The sequence below is a fragment of the Symphalangus syndactylus genome, chromosome 3 (assembly GCF_028878055.3).
Source record: "Symphalangus syndactylus isolate Jambi chromosome 3, NHGRI_mSymSyn1-v2.1_pri, whole genome shotgun sequence".
Classification (NCBI taxonomy): Eukaryota; Metazoa; Chordata; class Mammalia; order Primates; family Hylobatidae; genus Symphalangus; species Symphalangus syndactylus.
Genome location: NC_072425.2, coordinates 25852198 through 25875021, shown reverse-complemented (window position 1 = coordinate 25875021; position 22824 = coordinate 25852198). Strand labels below are relative to the sequence as shown.

General features: G+C 37.4%; 1 long non-coding RNA gene across 1 annotated transcript in view; it reads left to right on the top strand.

Moving 5' to 3' along the window:
• LOC134736282 (uncharacterized) overlaps positions 1 to 22457 on the top strand; it is a 114184-nt gene extending 91727 nt beyond the window's left edge. The window contains exon 3 of the long non-coding RNA XR_010120187.1: positions 22038 to 22457. This is a non-coding gene — a long non-coding RNA (uncharacterized lncRNA). The remainder of the gene's footprint in view (positions 1 to 22037) is intronic.
• The last annotated feature ends 367 nt before the right edge of the window (positions 22458 to 22824 follow it).

Sequence of the window (22824 nt, the reverse complement as noted above, 5' to 3'; positions counted from 1 at the left end):
AATTTATGCATATAGTATTTAAATATATTTTTTCTTTTGTGATTTTCCTAATTGGGTTCTTGATTCACTTTACATTGTTATCTTTTTTTCTCATTGATTCAAGAGTTTTTTATATCATCCTTTGTCTGTCATGTAAGCCACATGAAAATTTTATCACCTTTTGCTGTCTGCTTTTGAGTCTGAAAATGATTTATGATTCAATTCATCTAATCCCCATTGCTTGAAATCCTACCAGTATTATATATTGATTCCTATCTATACTCAGACCAGTTTATGAACATTTAAGAATAATCCATCAGCCTGTTCTCCTATCACTACTCTATTTTAAAATTATTTTGGTTCATATCAATATTATTCTTATACACACTGTTATTATTTTAATAGCTACCATTTATTGATGATGGCCAACATATATATTTCAATATACAATGCTTACTACTTTTACAAAATATGTCAGATTTATTCTTCCAAACAATCCTGTGAAGTCAGTGCAATTATTATATAAATGTTTCACCTAAGGAAACTGAGATGAATATTATTTATTATCTGGTAAAACTGAGATTAAAACTCAGGTCAGCCTGACACCACAACTACAAACTCCCAAATCCATATACTTTACTCAGCTCCAGAAATGTTTTGTACCTATTTTCAGAAGTTTCATTCTTGGAGATAAACTTTAACATTATCAACTTTATGAAAAAACAGCTTTCGATTTTTTTAGTAAGCTTTTTATTGTGCTGTAACATTCATATATGCATAAACCACAAACGAGCATGTGTGCAATTTATATCCAGACCAAGAAACTTACCAGCACACAGAGGCCGCATTGTGCCCTCTTCTACTCATTACTACTTCCCACACATCAAACCTGTCCTGACTTCTACACCATTAATTAATTTGATGTGGTTTTGAATTTTAAAAAATACAGATTTAAATTTAGGTTGTTGAATGTCTTTTCATGTGGTTTTTAGATATTTGTTTATCTTATATTTTAAAACATCTGTTCAAACCTTTGACTACCTTTAAATTTGGTTGTTTTCTTATTGAGTTGAAAAGGTCTTTATGTACTCTGAATACCAGTCCTTTGTCAGATTATACACACATACATGTATATAATTATATCAACTATACACATATATATACACACTCTCTCGTGTATGTTTGTATAAAATATTTTCTTTGTGTTTGCTTTTTTTCAACCTTATTTTTTGAAAGAAAAAATATTTTAATTGTGGTGAAGTCTAATTCCCTATTATGTTAAATGCCTACCCTAATTCTGTAGATAATTTTTTATGTTTATTCTCCTAAAACTTTTATATTACTAGTTTTTATATTTAGGCATATATGATCCATTCTCATCACATAATGGTATGACTGCTATGATTTATGGGTTGGTGTTTATTTTTCCATAATGATACAGTTGTTTAAGCATCATTTATTGAAAATACTCTGATTTCTCTATTAAATTACCTAGGACGCTGTCTCTAAAATCAATTAAACATAAAAGTGTGGGTCTATTTCTTGATCTATGGGTCTGTTGTTTTTTGATAGCACACGGCCTTGATTACTTGCAGCTATATAGTAAGTCTTAAAGTCAGCTAGTGTAAAAGTTTGTAATTTTATTCTTTATTTTAAAAATAGTTTTAGCTAGTCTAGGTTTTTGGCATTTCTACATACATTATAGAACTAGCTTGTCAATTTATGTCAAAAACTTACAGCTGTGATTTTCACTGAGCTTGCAATGAACCTAAAACTTAATACAGGGAAAGTATTGGATGTTACAATCCATGAAAATGGTATGTGTCTTTTTTTTTCTTATTTAGCTTTTCTAAATAACTTTTTATAATTTTATTGTGCAATTCACACATTTTGTCAAATTTATTTTTATATACTTCATGCTTTGCAATGTTAGTGATAATGTAATATTCTATATTTAACTTTAATTTTCTATTTTTTGCAACTTTTCAGAAATATGATGTGACTTTGCTGAAATCATTTATTACTTCCAATAATTTTAGATTTATTAGAATTATATGTTACAACCTTTATATAAATATACAGTTGAACCATGAACAATGTGTGGGCTAAGGGCGCCAATCCCCCCCTACACACACAGTCAAAAATCTGCATATAAGTTTTGACTCCCCAAAAATTTAATTACTAAAGCCTACTATTGACTGGAAGCATTGCTGACAATATAAATAGCTGATTAACACATATTTTATAAGTGATATGTATTATACATTGCATTCTTACAATAAAGTAAGCTGCAGGAAAGAAAATGCCATTAAAAAAATCATAAGGAAGTGAAAATATATTTTCTGTTCCTTACATGGAAGTGAATCATCATAAAAGTCTTCATCCTTGTTGCCTTCACAATGAGTTAGGCTGAGGAGGAGGAGGAAAAGGAGGTGTTGGTCTTGCTGTCTCGGGAGTGGCAGAGGCAGAAGAAAATCGATATATAAGCAGACCTGAGCAGTACAGACATTTGTGGTTCAAGGGTCAACTGTATGCATATATATCATCTGCAAAGAGAAACAATTGCTTGACACAGTGGCTCACACCTGTAATCTCAACACTTTGGGAGGCCAAGGTTGGCAGATCACTTGAGCCCAGGCATTCAAGACCAGCCTGGGCAACAGGGGGAGGCCCCGTCTCTACAAAAAAAAAAAAAAAAAATACAAAAATTAGCCAGACACGGTGGTGCACACCTGTAGTCCCACATACTTGGGAGGCTGATGTAGTAGAATCATCTGAGCCTGGGAAGTGGAGGCTGCAGTGAACTGTGACTGGGCCACTGCACTCCAGCCTGGGTGACAGAGTGAGACCCTGTCTCAAAAAAAAAAAAAAAAAGATTTACATTTTACTTTTTTTCCTAATTAATATGCCCTTTCTTTTACTTGTTGTTCAGTAAAATACCTTCAAGAATGTGACTTTGAGAAATTTATTTCAACTCTCCTAACGTCTTCTAAGCATTCAGTAGACCACCGGCTTGTACTTTGGTAAGACACAACGTACCAAAGAAGGGATGTCTCTCAGCAATCCTACCCTGTCTTGCTCACTTGCTTGGTAAAGGCCAATGGGAAATAATTGGTGAGTGGGTGCAGGCCTACTCTGTAGCTGGGCTGTCTTGAGATTCTAATCCATCAGAATAATCCATACATAGATATTAAAAGTTTGGTAAAATGTCTGGCTACTTTCACTTTACCCACATGTATGGCAGATTCTTCTGCCTCTTTCTGTTCTGAACAGGACGACAGCAGTTGCAAGCTACTGCTTTCCTAAGAATATCTCATGTTTTAAAATTAATTTATATAGGTTTCTTTGGGTCTACAGCTATCCAGAGGGTTAGCTTATCTGGCTTTTTTATTGTGTTAGGGCAGGAAGGGCATACATCTTAACTAGAAGTTAATAACGTATACATTTCCTTAATATATTCATGTCTAACATTTGGATTTGTTGGTTTTATCTACTAAATTGTTGTTTTCTATTTAATTAATCTCTGCTTTTGCTATTTCTTTCTTCTTTATAGTCACAACAAGATTTGCTTTTCTTTTTCTAATATCAAGAGGTGAAAGTTTAGATCATTGATTTTCAGTCTACTCCTTATCTACTGTATTTAAAGATTTTAAGTGTAAGCATGGCTTCAGATGCATGTGACAAAATTTCAGGTCACATTTTCAATATTATTCAGTTCAAATATTTTAACATTTTTATTGCAATTTCTTTCTTGGCCTAAAATTATTTAATTTCTTGGCAGTGCAGATTTTTCAAATTATATTTTGTTATTGATTTTCAGTTTTAAACCCATTATGGTCAGGATTTTACTCTCCATGATCTCAAGTCTTCATAATTTGTTAAGGTTTGCTTTATGTACTATCATATAATCACTTTAGGTAACTACTTTATATGCCTCAGCTAAGAATATTGAATGCAGTGTTTATATATGTCAGTTGTTGTATTTGTGCAGTGAGGTGTGAGAACATAAAAATTGTTCATATATTTATATATTTCTGATCTTTTATGTACTCTCATTATAATTCAAGAGAGAAGTGCCTTAAAACCCCTACCACAATTGTGGATTTATTTTTTTCTCTTTTTGAGTTATTTCATTGCTTTATATATTTGGGGAAACAGTTATTAAGTGTATACAAACATAGAATTACTAGGTCTCCTGGTCCACCAATTTTATGATTTCTTTTCCAAATGTCCCATTTTGTTTTTTTTGTTGTTGCTGTTCATTCTTTTGTTTTAAACAAAAATTTTAGTGTATGAATTTTTGAATACATTTTCATGAATTATTACTTTTGTTTGATCTAGCAAACACAATATGTATATTTAATTTGTCACAATGTACTTAAAATAATACTGAATGTCTTCTGTCTACCAAAATAAGGATAGACAATTCTGGCCACAGTAAATTTCCAATTATCCACCCTCCATCCTTTTTTGGTACTATGTTGCCATATATTACACACACACACACACACACACACACACACATACACTATATATAGCATATGAGTCCATAACTATATTTATATTTCACAGATATGTGTTATAAACCCAAAATGATTGTCATAATTTTTGCTTTAAATAGCCTTTAAAGTAATAAAGTGTGATCACTATGGAGAGGAATTTCTTGGATCACCTTCAAGAGAACATGCTAAAAATTGAAGAGGAAAAATTCTTCCAAACTCATTCTATAAGGTCAGCATTACCCTGATACAAAAATTAGACAAGGACTCAGCATAAAAAGAAAACTACAGGTCACTATTCCTTGTGAACATACATGCAGAAGTCCTCAACAAAAGGCTAACAAACCAAACACTGAGGCGCATTAGAAAGCATTCACTGTGATCAAGTGAGATTTATCCCCAGGATGCAAGGATGGTTCAACATACTCAAATCAATAAATGTGATATATCACATCAAAGAATTAAGAATGAAAATCATATGATCATTTCAATAGATACAGAAAAAGCATTTGATAAAATTCAATATCCCTTCGTGATAAAAAGACACACAACCAACTAGACATGGAAGAAAGGTACCTCAACACAATAGAGGCCATATGTGACTAACTCACAGCTAACATCATACTGAATGAGGAAAAGCTGAAAATTTCTTCTCTGATAACTGAAAGAAGACAAGGATGCCCACCTCACCATTCTTATTAAACATAGTACTGAAAATCTTTGCCAGAGTAATTAGGCAAAGGAAATAAAGGACATCCAAATTGGAAAGGAGAAAGTCCAATTGTCCTTGTTTGCAGACCACATGCTCTTATATATAGAAACCCTAAAAAGTCCACCAAAACTTTTAGAACTGATAAATAAATTCAGTAAGGTTGCAGGATACAAAATCAACATAGAAAAATCAGTAGCATTTTTATATACCGACAATAAAAGAGCAGGAAAACAAATCTAATTTACAATCACTACAAACAATTAAAATACTTAGGAATAAATTTACCAAGGAGATGAAAGTTCTGTACAAGAAAAACTACAAAACACTGATTTATATATATATCCACCATTTTTAGTATTCTTTATCATTTCTTATATATACAAGTACAAAAGTCATCTGATACTATTTTTTTCATTCTGGAAATGTTTCCTTTATCATTTCCTAAATTGTGTTTCATAGCAATAAATTCTGTCAGTTCTGTTTAACTGAAAATGACTTCATTACACCATACATTTTTTCTTTCAGCATTTTGAATATCTCAATCCAATGTCTTCTGCCTTTCATTATTTCCAATGGTCATTTAGCATTAATCATATCATTGTGTCCCTGCATGTAATGTGTTGTTTTTTATGTTGCCGCTTTTTTTGTGTTATTTTTGGCTGTTGGCAATTTTACTATGATGTGCTTGTGTGTGTATGCATATGCATGTGTATGTGTGTGTGCATGTGTGTACTCATCTGTATACTCCTTGACAGTTTTTGAACTCCTTGGATCAACAAATTAATGTTTTATTTCAACAAATTTAGGGCAAATTTGATCATTACATCTTCAAGTATTTTTCTGCCCTATACTATCTTTTTATTCTGGGATTCTAATTGTTGGGCTGCTCAATATTGACCACAGGTCTCTGAGGCTTCTTACATTTTTTTTTTCAATCTTTCTCCTCTCTTTTATTTGGATTAGAAAATGTCTATTGACCTACATTTAAGTTCAGATATTCTTTCTTCTGCCATCTGAAATCCGTTGTTGAACTCACCTAACGATTTGTTTTCACTTCAGTTGTTATACTTTTCTTCTGATCTCAAGTGTTGTAAGTTACTCTTTATAGTTTCTCTTAGTTTTTTAAATCTGTTAATTCATTAATATCATATAGTCTTAATTCTTCAAGCTTATTTGCCTTTAAATCTTTGACTACACTTACATTAGTTTATTTGATGTTTTTGCCTACTAAATCCAACAGAGGGACACACTCAGAGTCAATTTCTATTGACTGGGTTTTGTTTGTTTCTTTGTTTGCTTTTCTGCATATATAGTGATGATGCTTCTTTGCATGTTTGATATCTTTTGATTGAAAATGGAACATTGCAGATAATAGCTTTTTTTTTTTTGAGGCGGAATCTCGCTCTTTCACCCAGGGCGGAGTGCAATGGCGCTATCTCGGCTCACTGCAAGCTCCGCCTCCCGGGTTCACGCCATTCTCCTGCCTCAGCCTCTCCGAGTAGCTGGGACTACAGGCGCCCACCATCACGCCTGGCTAATTTTTTGTATTTTTAGTAGAGACGGGGTTTCACCGTGTTCGCCAGGATGGTCTCGATCTCCTGACCTCGTGATCCGCCCGCCTCGGCCTCCCAAAGTGCTGGGATTACAGGCGTGAGCCACTGCGCCTGGCCTGCAGATAATACATTATAGGGATTCTGGAATTTGTTCGGTTCCTCTGAATACTGTCAATTGATTTTTCTAATAGGCAGTTAACATGCCTTTACTGAAACTGTGAAATCTGTCTGCCTGTGGTGTGCAGCAGCTGATACATTTGCTCATTTATCTTGGCTTCCAAGCTATTGCTTTTTAAGGCACGTCTTCCGGGTATTTCCCATATCTGCATATCTTTAGTGGTCAGCCAAAACTTAGGGTAGACTCTATCCTCAGATTTGGGGGTTTAGCCTCTCTGTGATTTTCATGATCCCAAGGTTTCTCACTTAATTTTCTGATTCCTTTATCAGCTCTTGTTGCTACTTTAACACAGTAAGCCAGAAGGTTTCACTGAAACTCTGTGTGGGTTGGAAAATAACTCAGTCAAAGGTGAAGCAAACACAGAAATCATATTAGGAGTAGTTCTTTTATTTCAACTGTAGACCCTTTCAGTTTTCAGTTATTCTTTTGATGAGCTCTCTGAGGTCCTCCCTGTGAGTAGTTTATTGACCAGCTAGGGATTAGAGCAGCCTTATTACTCAAATTTTAGATATAAGTCTTTCAATGGCTTTCTGACTTCAAAAACTCTCTTTTAAATTTCCAGTGTTTCCTTTGCTCTGTCATCTTTACCCTCAAACCAACAAGGCTGTGGTTTCCCATCATCCAATCTGTGAGGATTAGGCAAGACACTGGGATAAGAAAGCCACAGTCTCCTCGTTCTTCTTTGGTGTACGACAGTCCCTGAAGCATAAGCTTTCCTCCAGTTTTAACCTGCTCTTTATTATTTTGCTCATATTTAAATGTTTTTTTAAACTAATGTCCAGTTTTTAAACTATTTTTAAATTTATAATTGATACAATAATTGTACATAATGTACATGCATTGTAACATCACACTGTACCTTGATCTTCTCCAGTTTTTATCATTATTTTCTGTGAAAGAAATCACCTGTCCTCATCATGCATCATGCAGTCATTATTAGAAGTCGTGCCCTGATTTAATAGTTTTTCTTGTGCTATTTTTCATTTATAGGTATAGATAAAATTATATAATATATTGGCTGGACACAGTGGTTCACATCTGTAATCCCAGTACTTTGGGAGGCCAAGACAGGCAGATCACTTGAGGTCAGGAGTTTGAGACCAGCCTGGCCAACATGGTGAAACCCTGTCTACTAAAAAATACAAAAAAATTAGCCTGGCATGATGTAGATGCCTGTAATCTCAGCTACTCAGGAGGCTGAGGCTTGAGAATTGCTTGAATCCCCGAGGCAGAGGTTGCAATGAGCCAAGATTGCACCACTACACTCCAGCCTGGGTGACAGAGTGAGACTCCGTCTCAAAAAAAAAAAAAAAAATTATATGCTATATTTATCACATTTTAGAATAAGTATGGTGTTTATTCCAAATTAGTGAAATAAATTTTAAAAAATTCCTTCCTTTTGTTTTAAATAACTAAGCTACATAGAAACTGCATTTAAAAAAATTTAAAGACCTTTCTATTAAACACTCTGGGTGTTGCTGTCTGTATTACTTGTACAGTTTTCACATTACATCCATGGGTACTTTCAACATAACCTTACATCAATCTTGATAATTTATATTTATTTCAGAAGTAATTTTCTATATATTTTAAAGTTTATTAGCAAAGCATTGCACATTATGTTCTTTCATCCATCATTCTTTCATCTTTTCATCCATATATAGTTTCTCTGTATCCACGGTTGTAAGTTATTTGTTTCCTATCGTGGTTTATTTGAGTTTTCTCCTATTTTCGATTACACTCGTTTAATTTGGTTGTTTATATATGAGTCCTGTTCTTTAGGCTGTGAACACCGGGAAGTCAGGCATTACGCTTTGCCTACTTCTATGACTAAAACACCAGTACAGTGCCTTTCACATTGTAGGTCTTTACGTACTGTGTGTTCAACTGAACTGCGAACGCCTGGAGTTATTTATGGAGAAACTCTCTATTTAGCCAATCCAAAATGATTCATTAAACATTAGCATTTACATGGGACAACATAGTTTCATTTTACAAATTATGAAACTGAAAGAAGAGTTGGTTTGCCCAAGGTTAGTTACACAGCAAGTTTGTGGTAGAACAGACTTCTTCCCAGCAAACCACGCTGTCTTCCTAAAATGAGTTAAATCTAAGACAATCTCGATTACCATCTCTTCCATACATATATATTCAAGTAAAATCAGTAATGATTCCAACACAATTTCCAGCTCTAAAATTACAACAGTCTTTCTGTTAGTATTCTGCTATGTGAAATTACTTTTTATTAATGACACCTACACTGGGGCTGCGGATTCTCAGTATTGTGTCATCCCAGGAATATGTCAGTGTGTGATGGATGTGGCTAATTTACAGATCTTTGCAACTTTGTAGAGAATTGCCCTGCCACTTTTGGCAAGAAGGCTTGGTGTATTAAAATTGGAACCCACCGTCGAAGGTAAATAATGTCTATGGGTGTCCCATTAAGAAAATGTGTATCAATTGGGGGGAATAAATAAGCTATTTCTTTTCTTTTGGCCATATTAATATCTATTTGTATCTATATGACAATAAACATAGAATATTAAAGATAGAACTAAACTGGAAGTTGGGTAACTGGGCACTAGACCAAATTTTGCCACTAACTTGCTAGTGACTTATTTCCTTTCTAGAAATCACAAATTCCTCATCTTTAATTTGAACCACTTAAAAATAAGTACACAGAGTTTGAACATGCCTTAGAGGTATTTTAGGGGGCTCTATTTAATAGATAAGCCCAGAAAAGTTTTCAGAAGTCATATCTTTGCCTAACCCTAAAAAAATAAGAAGGAAGAGCAGTTTTTAAGAGAAGTTTTCCTATAAACTCTGCCATTAATTTGGGATCCAAAAAGTAATGCTACTATTCCAATAGAAGCCATCCTCCAAGTTGCACAAGAAAGAATAGAAAATATGTTCTAAATATTCAAATGACTAAGAAGTCACTTTCAGCATTTTTGTTTTAAGGTAATAAGAGGAAACGTGAAAAGGTTTTATAAGAGTAGTGACGTTAGAGATAGTCCTTGAGAAATGAATATGATTTTCACATTTATGTATTAATTCATTCACTTCTCTAGTTCTTTGTTTATTTAGTACGTAATTGTTGAAACTATATGTTGTACCCACACTATGCTAGCCATCAAGGATAGGATGGTGAGCATAATGGAGCTTGCAGTCTAGGTGAGGACATAGACACTAAACCAATGATCACATATACGTGTCATTACCAATGATTGTAACTATTACATAATGAGAAATGTTTAATCTTTGTGGAAAGCAGTGTGGCAATTTCTCAAATAACTTAGAATTACCATTGAACCCAGCAATCCCATTATTGGGTATATAGCCAAAGGAATAGAATTTGTTCTACCATAAAGATATATACACGTGCATGTTTTTTGCAGCACCATTCACAATAGCAAAGACATGGAAACACCCTAAATGCCCATTATTGGTAGACTGAATAAAGAAAATTTGGTACATATACACAATGGAGTACTATGCAGCCATAAAAAGAACAAGATTATATCCTGTGCAGCAAAATGGAAGAGAGGGAAACTATTATCCTAAGTAAGCTAACAAAGGAACAGAAAACTAAATACTATATTTTCTCACTTATAAATCTGAGCTAAACAGCAAGAAAGCATGGACACAAAGAGGGGAAAACAGATACTAGGTCTGCTTGAGGGTAGAGAGTGAGGCGGGGAAGAGGATAAAAAAAAATACCGCTTGGGTATTATAGTTTTTACCCGGGTGACAATAATCTGTATACCAAACCCCTGTGACACGTAGTTTACCTATATGACAATCCTCCACATGTACCACCAAACCTAAAATAAAAGCTAAAAAACAACAAAAAAGAAATGTTCAGTGTGACTTGATGTGATCCAATGAGAGTGGGGAAGAGTGTCCAGTGCATGAAGAAGTGACACATACATTGATGTCTACAGTGACCGAGTTAAATGGAGGTCAGAGAGTTTGGTAGAAGGATTGTCATGTGCAAAAGCCCTGAAGAGAGAGGGAGCATGTTGTCTGTGGAATAGAAACAAGGTCAGTTAAGTAGAGTCAAGAATCAAGAAGGGACAATAGGAAGGGATTTTCTGGGCTACAGAATAGATATGCGGGGAAAAAGGCATAAACTTTCCTTAGAAATACAGGTAATTGCATTTGGTAAGGGCTTTGAATACCTGAGGAAGCAAACTGGGAGTTGGTGAGGGAAAAGTGAGGTGAGTTTGTATTGTAGAGAGGTTTAGTTGACAGGTTAAATAATTCCAGCATAGACACCATATGTTAAAGAGAGATTCAGAAAACTTATTGACCTTAGAGGATGCTTTTGCAAACTTACATTTGTTGCCAGGTGAAGAGATTACAAAGAAAGGAAAAAAAAAATAACTTCACTGTAAGAAATGGGCTCTGTGAGAATCACAATGTATAGAGACAGCTGGATGAGTATCTGCACTGATATTACTGCACATCTTGTGTGTTCTTTTATGTGGCTAGTTGCAAAAATGTGTGAGGAATGGAAGCTTAGCCTCTTCCTTTTCATCACGGATGCTGTTTGTTGTTGCTTTCTGCCCTTTTTTCTTCCTTGAGGTGTCACCCAAGCAGTACAAAGTGACATGAGAAAAATAAAAGCATCTCTTTTTCATAGTTGGGTTGTAGTAACAGATGGTCATGTTCACTCAGCAAAGACAAATAGCTCAAATGATAAACACAACAGGGTTGAGAGGTGCAGGAGGGAGATTTTTGCCAGCGTCCTCACTCATAGCTGGTTCTGGAAAGAGAACAATCATCTTTTACATTTTAGTTCTTGCAAAGGGGGGGAATTTGAATACCTCTGCTGGAAAGAATGTGAGCTCACTGGAGAGAGGAGGAGTCTGTTAAGGTACATGTTTCATCACACCATGGGAAGTAAGCTCCACCCACATCCCCTCAGCTTCTACATCCAATCTCTTACCAAGGCCCGACAAGTTTGTTGCTTAAATTTCTGTCTGCCTCTCCTCAACTCCATCCAAGTATTCAGGCCTCCATAATCTTTTCTATGTTATTTCAAAAGCCTCCCAAATAATTCCCTCTTCTCTGCAACTGCTTCCTTGCTTCCAGTATCTATGCTGCTATTTGTCATCTTTCTAAGGTGGAAATTTGATCATGTTGTTCTCCCATTTAAAACCTTACACAGGTTCCTTGTTGCATTCAGTCTATAACTCAAATTTCTGAATCTGGCATAAAGGAGTCAGCCCCTTCCTACCTTGGAGCCTCATCTCTGCCCAACACTGCTCCAACACAGACATGCACACACTTCTGCTCAATGACTGATGGTCTATTTTCAGTTCCATGAAGCTTCTTCATGATCTGAGCCCTGTGGTTTCCCATTCTGATTTGATTTTACTAGAGTAGCTTTCCTTGCTCCTACTCACCCATCAAGACCCCCTTCAACATCTCCTCTCTGTGAGGTCCACTTTGAGCTTAGCTTTAAGAACATTGAATAATTAATTACTCCCTTTTAACAACCACATGTCTTTTACATTTATCTGTCATCTCACCAATAATAATTGTATTATAAGTATTTGTTAATGTGGCAATATCCCCATTATCTGGGGCTTCCTGGAGAAAATGGCAAAACTTTGTTAGTCACCATTTATCTCTGTAGTGTATTATGTGCTCTCACAATAACAATACCATAGCTAGTATTTATGGAGAGTTACTGTGAGACAGGAATTGTGCTCAGGCCCTCTTTGAATGGCATGGCATTAGGACCTCAATATTGTCTTTTTATATTCAAGTTGCTCATCACATAAAGTATGATCCATTTGCTGATTCACAAATTATGAAGATAAATTATGTCCTTGAAGTATGAACTCAGCTAAGGACTTGAGATGAAAGGAACAATTTAAAGATAGACGGAAGAGTTGTGTGTCTGCCATACAAGACATTCAGTCTAATTTGAGAAGTATTGATTAAATACCTGCTGTGTACCCAATCATGTACTAAGCAATTAACCAAGTGTTTGCTTCAACAGAGATGTTCCACGTTATTCAAGGTCAATTTTTTCAGTCTGTAAATGAAAATAAACTAGTATTTTGACAATAATGTTTTAATCTTATGCACATAAATGATCATAGCAAGGACTCAATACTGAGGTCTGAGTTCAATGCTTGGCATATGATGTAAAAGAAAGAGAATTGGCTTAGGAATCAGCAGAATTCCAGTCCCTATTCTGCTACTTTCTAACTAGCAGAAGTTTGGGCCAGATTCCCTGTCTCTCTGTCTATCAGTTGCACCACCTGGAAATGGAGAAAAGTGGATTATTTTGCCTCTTCCATCTTTGATACATTCCATGACTCTACAGCTCCCTCTTCAAAAGATTCTCTAAAAATGCTGTTTTCATTACCTTGTATTAAAGTAATTCCCCTTCTAGTCTTTCAGATCTACACACCAAGAGAAGCTGCTAGTGCTATCAGGGGTTTCTGTTCTCAGGTTAATTATAAGACATTTTTGGAGAGGAAGATATATCCATGAGACCAAGACAGAGACCAGTAAAGAACCCATTTCTGACCCTGTGTTATTCTCATGTCACGTATCGTTAGATAATATGATTTGGCTGTTTTTCCCCTCCAAATCTCATGTTGAAATGTAATTCCAAATGTTGAAAGTGGAGCCTGGTTGGAGGTGATTGGATCATGGGAGTGGATCCCTCACAAATGGCTTAGCACCATCCCTTCGGTGATAAGTGAATTCTCCCTCAGTTAGTAGTTTGCTTAAAAGCCTAGCATCTCCACTTATTTCTCTCTCTCTGTCTCTCTATCCCTCTCAGTCTCTAAGAAGTTCCCCCCCACTGTCTCTCTAAGTCTCTAAGAAGTTCCAAACTTTGGAGACTGGAAGAGAGACAGAGAGAATTTTGGTACTTCTTGGAGACTGGTAAAATGGTTGCAACCAAAATGTTGATAGAAATATGGGCAGTGAAAGCCAGACTGACAAGATATTAGAAGAAAATGAGGATGTTACTGGGAACTGGAGTAATGGTCCCCTGTGTTAAGCCCTAGCAAAGAACTTGGCTTCATCGTGCCCTTGTTATCTGTAGAAGGTTAAACTTAAGAGTGATGACAGGGTATCTGGCAGAAGAAATTTCTAAGCAGCAAACATTCAAGAAATAGCATGGCTGCTTTAACAGCCTATAATCAGATATGAGAGCCAAAAAATGACTTGAAGTTGGAACTTATATTTAAAAGGAAAGCAGAGGATAAAAGTTTAGAAAATCTGTAACCTGGACAAGTAGTAGGGAAAGAATCTAAGCAGGCTACAAAATAACCACTTGCTAAAGAGATTACCGTAACTAAAAGGAAGCCAAGTGCTAATATCCAAGACAATGGGGGAAAAGGCCTGGAAGGCATTTCAGAAGTCTTTGGGGCTGGACTTGGTTGCTTACCCCTTTGGGAGACTGAGATGGGAGGATTGCTTGAACCCAGAAGTTTGAGACCAGGTTGGGCAACATAGGGAGACCCCATCTCTACACAAAAATTAAAAAAAAAAAAAATACTAACCTGGCACAGTGGCCTGCACCTATGGTCCCAGCTACTTGAGAGGCTAAGGTGGGAGAATAACTTGAGCCCAGAACATTGAGAGTGCAGTGAGTCATGATCATTCCACAGCACTCCATGGGTGACAAAGCAAGATACTGTCTCAAATAAAAAAAAAAGTATTTGAGACAGCCCCTCCCATCACACACCCAGAAAGCTGGGAGAAGAGAATGATTTCAGGGGCCAGGCCCAGGGTCTTGCTTCCCTCCTCAGCTTCAGGACATTGCTCCCTGCACCCCAGCCACTCCAGGTCCAGCCTTGGCTCAGTGGGGCCTACGTACAGCTTGGGACACTGCTTTGAGGTCACAAGCCATAAGCCTTGGCAGCTTCCATGTGGAATTAACTTGCGAGTACACAAAAAGTAAGAGTGAAGGAAGCTTAGTGGCTTCCACCTGGATTTCAGAGGATATCTGGGAAAGCCTGGATGCCAGGCAGAAGCCTACTGCAGGGGTAGAGTTTTCACAGAGAGCCTCTACTAGAGGTTAGAGCCCCTCCACAGAGTTCCCACCAGGGAACTGCCTACTGGAGCTCTGAGAAGGGGGTTGCCACCCTCCAGACCCAAGAATGGCAGAGCCAGCGGCAGCTTGGATCCTCAGCCTAGAAAAAGCTGCAGGCACTGAACTCCAACCCATCAAACCAGCCATATGGGCTGCATCCAGCAAAGCCACAGGGTAGAACTGCCCAAGGCCTTGGGAGCCTATCCCTCATGCCAGTGTGCCCTGGATGTGGGTCAGAGTCTAAGGAGATTATTTTGGAGCTTTAAGATTTAATGACTGTCCTGCTAAGTTTCAGACTTGCGTGGTATCTGTAGCTCTTTTCTTTGGTCTAATTTCTTCCTTTTGGAATGGGAATGTCTACCCAATACCTATACCACCATTGTATCTCTGGAGTAAATAACTCATTTTTGAAATCTCACAGGTTTATAGGTTGAAAGAACTCATCTCTAGAAAAAACTTTGTGCATCAGACTTGGGACTTGGGACTTGGGACTTTTGAGTTAATGCTGGAATGAGTTAAGACTTTGGGAGACTATTGCAAAGGCATGATCATATTTTGAAATACGAGAAGAACATAAAATCTGGGGGGCCAGTGGTGGAATGATATGGCTTAGATGTTTGTTGCCTCCAAATATCATGTTGAAATGTGACTCCCAATGTCGGATTTGGGGCTTAGTAGGGAGGTATTGGATCGTGGGGGTAGATTTTTCACGAATGGCTTAGCACCATCCTCTTGGTGATAAGTGAGTTCTCACTTGTTTAGCTCACATCATATCTGGTTGTTGAAAAGAATCTGGGACTGCTCCTGCTCTCACTATGTGATACACTTGTTCCACCTTCACCTTCTGCCATGATTGTAAACTTCCTGAGGCTTCACCAGGAGCAGATGCCAATGCCATGCTTCCTACACATTTTGCAGAACTGTGAGCAATTAAAACTCTTTTCTCTATAAATTGTCCAGTCTCAGGCATTCTTTTACAGTAACACATAAATGGATTAACACATTAGACAAGGTACTAAAGAGGTTAGATAGGTGGCCCTGAAGTTAAAATGTCTAAAATAATATCCCCGTTCTGCAAACTGTGTGCCTTGAGGTAAGAAACTCATCCTCTTTGTGCCTCATTTTTCTCAAATTCAAAAGATGGATAATAATGTTACCTATAGCATAAGCTTATTTTTTAGTAAATTCATTACAGGCATTACTTGTTTTATTGTGCTTTGCTTTAGTGCACTTTGAAGATACTGTGTTTTTCATGAATTGCAAGTTTATGGCAACCTCGCATGAAGCAAGTGTATCTAGTGTCACCACTTTCCCCATAGAATGTGCTCCCTTTGAGGCTCTGTGTCACAATTTTGTAATTCTCATGATATTTTGAACCTTTTCATTATTATTATACCTGTTATGGTGATCTGTGTTCTTTGATGTTACTATTGTAATTGTTTTGGGGCCCCACAAACCATGCCCATATAAGACAGCGAACTTAATTGATAAATGTGTATGTTTTGACTGCTCCCCTGATCACCCTTTCCCCCATCTCTCTCCCTCTCCTTGGGCCTCCTTATTCATTAAGACAAAACAATATTGAAATTAGGCCAATCGATAATCTTACAATGGCTCTTAATTGTTCAAGTGAAAGGAAGAGTCGCATGTCACTCACTTTAAATCAAAACTAGAAATGATTAAGCTTAGTGAGGAAGGCGTGTTGAAAGCCAGGAGAGGCCAACAGCTATGCCTTTAGCATCAAACAGCTGGCCAAGTTGCAAATGCAAAGAAAAAGTTATTGAAGTACACTAAACGTGCTACTCCAGAGAACATATGAATGATAAGAAAGCAAAACAGCCTTATTGTTGATATGGAGAAAGTTTTAGTGGTCTCGATAGAAGATCAAACAGCCACAACATTCCCTTAAGCCAAAGCCTAATCCAGAGCAAGGCCCTAACTCTCTTCAAGCCTGTGAAGGATGAGAGAGGTGAGGAAGCTGCAGAAGAAAAGTTTGATCAGTCAGCCGGCATCAACATCAAGGCAAGACTTCCAATAGTAAAAAGATTATCACTTGTTAAAGGTTCAGATGATTGTTAGCATTTTTAGCAATAAAGTATCTTTATTTAAGGTATATACTTTGGTTTTTTTAGATATAATGCTATTGTACACTTACTGAACTAGAGTGTAAACACAACATTTATATGTACTGAGAAATAAGACTTTGTGTGACATGCTTTATTGTGGTATTTGGTTTATTGCAATGGTCTGCTGCAAAATCTCCAACATTCCCAAAGTAGCCTGTATAGTGAGCCTGTATTGTGTTTAGAATAATTTTTGCACATATTGAGGGCTCCTTAAATATCATTATTATTATTGTTTATATTATTAATCAAGGTGCTACTTAATTTATCATATAAGAAAATTAACATCCACGGAAGTGATATGACATTTCCACAGTCAGACAGCAATTTCTTCATCAGAAAATAACACTAAAAATTAAAAAAATAATAATTGTAACAGCAACAAAGATTTGTGTAACCTTTTAGGTTTGCAAGTGCCATCAGATCGGAACACTTATTCCACTTACAAGAGAAGAACCAGAGAGGTTAAGAGATCTCTTCAAGGTTGCCAAGTAATTTGTAATAAAGCTAGGATATAAACCTGGATAATCAATGTCACAGCTCTCTCTGTTCCTTTAAAATTACAAGGTTGAGAGTAGATATAAGCCCTCACTCACATTTCCTTGTGCCTCCCTAAATCCTTGACACCTGTATCAGTTCCATAAGAAAGGTTTGGGAAGTTAGGAGATGAGAGTATAACAAGGTCAATGTATCTGTCAGAGTGTCTGTTCATCTGCCTATCAATCATTTGTCTTCCAGTTACTGTCTGCGGATCTGGGGTATGTTAAGCCCTGATTGAACTTAGCAGAACGTGCTTCCTCTCTCTCCAGAGTACTGCCACACTCTGTCTGCCTCCCCAAGTGCTCCTTTGAGCCCACCGAGAAACCTTGAAGTCTCCTCTGAAACTGAGCCCCATGCCCCCAAGCAGATGTCCAAGGACGTTTGCTCACTTAATGGTCTGCTCAAGACGTTTGAGGATGCACACTATCTCCCTATCAGCCTTCTGAAACATGCATTATCCATCCGTCCTTGAAGCGGGTCCCCTGGTGCAGTGATTAAAACAGTCCTGTGTTGGATAAACCCAGTGCAATTTTCCAGAAGTCACCATCTCTGCATTTCCCGTGCTGCAGCAGAACACCTTGCCTCCAATTTCTGTGCTTGCTCATTTGTTTTCCTTCAGACAATCTTAGAGACACTCTTTCAGTGACCTCTGCTAAGGGAAGAGAACAGTACGCACGTATCCAACATTATGCAGACACAGTGACAAATTGGTCTATTTTTTATGCTTGACAGAAATGAGAGGGGCGGGAAACAGAAGAGACATATCAACTCACGATATCTTTGACCACTGGTAGACAGAGTTTGGAAAAAACTTGTTTTTATTCTTTCTTTTTTTCTTAAGTTTCCTTCCTTATATCTGTTCCCAGGCTCTTCCTTTAATTAGTCCTGGAATGTGACAACAGTAGGCTGCAATCCTAGTAGATATGAAGCAATATGACCAAGATAAATTATTTAGTACTCTCCTAAACCATCTTCTCTTCCTAACCTCTCCCCCAAGCTTGTCCTTAGTGAGTGAAACAATCATTCTCCAGTTAATCTGGTATTCAAATGCTGGATGCATTTCCACTCCACTCTCTACTTTATTCCTCATGTCATTAAGTCCTATTGATTCTTCCTTAGAAATATATTTTTTTGTTCACCTCTCTTCGCATTTCTACATTGTATCCCTAGTATGGGTTTATGAAGGGATGATTCCCCTCATCTGCATTTGTGTAAGTTTTGTCATTTCAACAACTTTTTGTTGCACTGCATAATCACTTATTGTTTTGAATCATATTGTAATGAATGTAAAGCACACTTGGACTGATTATCCCTCCTCGCCTGTGTGGTGTTATATGCATGTTCTTCCCTGAAAGTCACAGTCATTCAGGGTTTCATTGTGTATAGTGTCTCTCAAACCAGAAAGCAACCAAAAGGATGAATGGTAGATGGGTGGAGAATTTATCTTTCGTGATCTTGATCATAAAAGGATCACGGTGGCTGGGAGATAATTCTATGCAGTTAATTGTAACATTGAATTGTTCACGTTGAAATAGATTAGGAGATGCAAAGAAAGAAATCAGAAAAGTGATCAGCTACATCACTCCTTCCTCTGGGTGGCTATCTTCCTTATTCCCTGTGCTCTTACTGAGCCCATCCCACCATACTCTCATAACTCCTTATTGATCTACTCCCACACACACAAGATACTGGACTCCTCGTGGAAAAAAATTCTGCCTTTTCTGACCAATATATCCTCAGCCTCTACAGAATTTCTCAGTGTTTCTGAATAGATGCTTGATGCTTTTTGAACTGAGTTGAATTGTGATAGTCATTGGGGCTAGAGACTTTGTAACTTAACTTTCATTTTAAAACTTCCCTTTTTCCTCTCCTGAGTTTGTTTTTATTTTGCTTCTTTCTTTTAAAGTATTTTTCTCTTCTTTCTTTCTTTTTTTTAAGAATCCTGGCCGGGTGCGGTTGCTCATGCCTATAATCCCAGCACTTTGGGAGGTCGAGGCGGGCGGATCACAAGGTCAGGAGATGGAGACCATCCTGGCTAACATGGTGAAACCCCGTCTCTACTCAAAAATACAAAAAATTAGCCAGGCATGGTGACGGGCGCCTGTAGTCCCAGCTACTCGGGAGGTTGAGGCGGGAGAATGGTGTGAACCCAGGAGGCGGAGCTTGCAGTGAGCTGAGATCGTGCCACTGCACTCTAGCCTGGGTGACAGAGAGAGATTCCGTCTCAAAAAAAAAAAAAAAAAAAAAAAAATAGAATCCTATCTGGTCTCAGCTCTATTAATGAGAAACAGAAAGAAGGAGAATTGTGTACCAACTGGTGGGCCAAAGCATTGTACTGGAGGAGTATATTGCTTGGAAATTATTGCACTCCAAGTAGGAAACCATAGAAGGAGACAAAACTCCTGGAAAAGTATGAGGTCACCTGTGCAGGGTGTTAGGTACTATAATTATGTTAGCGAGTAAAAAAGAAAAGCTCCAATTTAAACTAACTTATGCAACAATAGTATTTATTATTCACATTATGAAATTTCTGAATGTAGGGTAGACTTCCTTGCAAATAGATTCAGTGTCTTCAAGAAGTGGAATCTTTTCCATCCCTCCTCTCTATTACTTTTGAAATATAAACTTTAATCTCAGATTCACTTCCTAAAGTTCAGGACATGGGGCAAATGCAATGTTTTTCTCTTTGTAAATTGAGCAGGGAACAAAATTCCCAATCTTGAAATGTGCTTCTTCCTTTAGCCTATTTTGGATGTGTGCCTACCTTTCAATGAATAAGAGGCACCAACACAATGAGATATACTAATTGGCTTGTTGGATTCCTGAACCCATCAATGGTAAAGAGAGAAGAGTCAGCATGATTTACTAAAACCAAGATTTCTCAACCATGGCACTATTGACATTTAGGAACCAATCAATTCTTGGTCCTGAGGATGCTATTCTGAACAATGAAGAAGCATTATCCCTAGCTTGCTAGATGACAGTAGCACTCCTCCCCAGTTATGACAAATGAAAAACATCTCCAAACATTGCCATATGTTCTCTTGGGGGTATAGTTGTCCCTGGGTTGAGAACCACTGGATAGGACCAATAAACTTGAACGTTTGAGAATCAATCACGATGTCCACCATAATTAACAATCCCTCTCTTGACTAATTCTCTCCTTTAAAAAATAAATTTTTTAAGTTGTAAGTTTTATTTTAAAATGTCCATTTTACTTACAAGGTCTTTATCATAGTATGCCAAGACTATTGCACAGTAACAAGCCTTGTTGATGTTTGCTTCAAAAATGTCAGAATGTAGAGTGTGCACTGGCTGCATGTCATCTAAATATCATCCTGTTTTTGCTTCATATTAACCATGCTAGTCTCCAATATGGTGCCTTTTCAGTATCCCAAAAGGTGCTCCCTGAGGAGAGTAACCTGTTTGGGGATGTTCACTGGCATTGAAAGAAAGAGAGGAAAATGGAGAGAGAAAAGAAAATGAGAGAGGGAAATGTGACATTCGTAGCAAGCAATGTTATTCCTACTCATTAAAATAGTTACCTTTTTTTCGGCTGGGCGCAGTGGCTCATGCCTGTAATCCCAGCACTTTGGAAAGCTGAGGCGGGTGGATCACAAGGTTAGGAGATCAAGACCATCCTGGCCAACAAGGTGAAACCCCGTCTGTACTAAAAATACAAAAATTAGCTGGGTGTGCTGGTGCATGCCTGTAGTCCCAGCTACTCAGGAGGCTGAGGCAGAAGAATTGCTTGAACCCAGGAGGCGGAGATTGCAGTGAGCCGAGATCATGCCACTGCACTCCAGCCTGGGTGACAGACTGAGACTCCGTCTCAAAAAAATAAAAAGAATAGTTACCTTTATTTCTTGGCTTTCATTCCATAAACACTGTGTTCATAGGGCACTGTGTTCAATGTTTTACATGCATTATCTCATTTAATCTACAATAATACATGTAATTTAAGCATTTGTATATCCACTTTATAAGTGAGGAAACAGAGGCTAAGAGATGATTTATCTTTGCCTAAGCTCAGAAACTAATGCATTTATGCATTATAGTACATATACACTATATGTTATATATATGTGCATATATAACATATATAATATATAGTACATATACATTTAGTACAGCAAACTATGGGGATGCCATAGAAACACAATTTGAACCTAACATCCTGCCCCTCCAAATTCACTATCTTATAGTCCAACACCTGCCAATATGTATGTCAGTCTTCTTTTATGAGTCCATCCCTCAGAGCTCTAACCATCTAGGATTCTATCATTATGAAGACAGGGATCCTGGGCACACGGAGTGAGAGGAGGTTGGGAGAGCTCTGAAAGAAAAGGGAGGTCAGGGGAGCAAACGCCTGCTCTTCCTTACAGACTCATCTCTACAAGGCTGCCTTCTGACTTGTGTGATAAATCCTGCTCCCTCAAGTCACTTACTTCAGCCACAGCTGCACACAACACAGTCATCATCATCAGAGGGGTCATCTCCTAATGGGGAAGGACAGCCCAGCGGAGGAAATTATAACGGATATCACATCCTGCCTGTATAGATCTGTCAAGTAGAAAGGGCTGCGTGCAGAATTCTAACTCTGTTCCTTGCAACTCTCCACTGCCTTCCATTCCTTTTCCAATTGCCCTGATTTGAACCAAATTTTTCAAGTCACTTAACTGACCTCCCTGCCATTTTTCTTCCTCTACCAATCCATTTTACTTAATTGGATTAATTATTTTTTCCTGAAAGACTTAACATTTCACTTCTTTGCTAAAAAATAAACATACAAACCAACCAAGAACTATAATGAAAAGCAACCAAGCCACAGCTTCTCGGCTCGTTGTGCACAATTCCTCGTACAATGTCCCCACTCTTCCATGATCTGGTCTCATCTTAGATCCCACTGCTCTATCAGATGCCATTACACTGAGCCTCTTGCATCATACACATGGAGACTGTTCTCCTCTGTGTCTTTGCTTGGACTGCTTAGAATGCTCTGATAACTCTGCTTATCTAGGTTGCCCTGTTTCGACAAGACCGCTTTTTACACGCTGACATGATAGAGTCACTATACCCATTCTACAGAAGACAAAAATGTAAGAAATAGGATTTGAGTCATGAAGTGTGTAGGTTGCAGAGCAGGGCACCAGAATCTGTGTCTTCAGATTT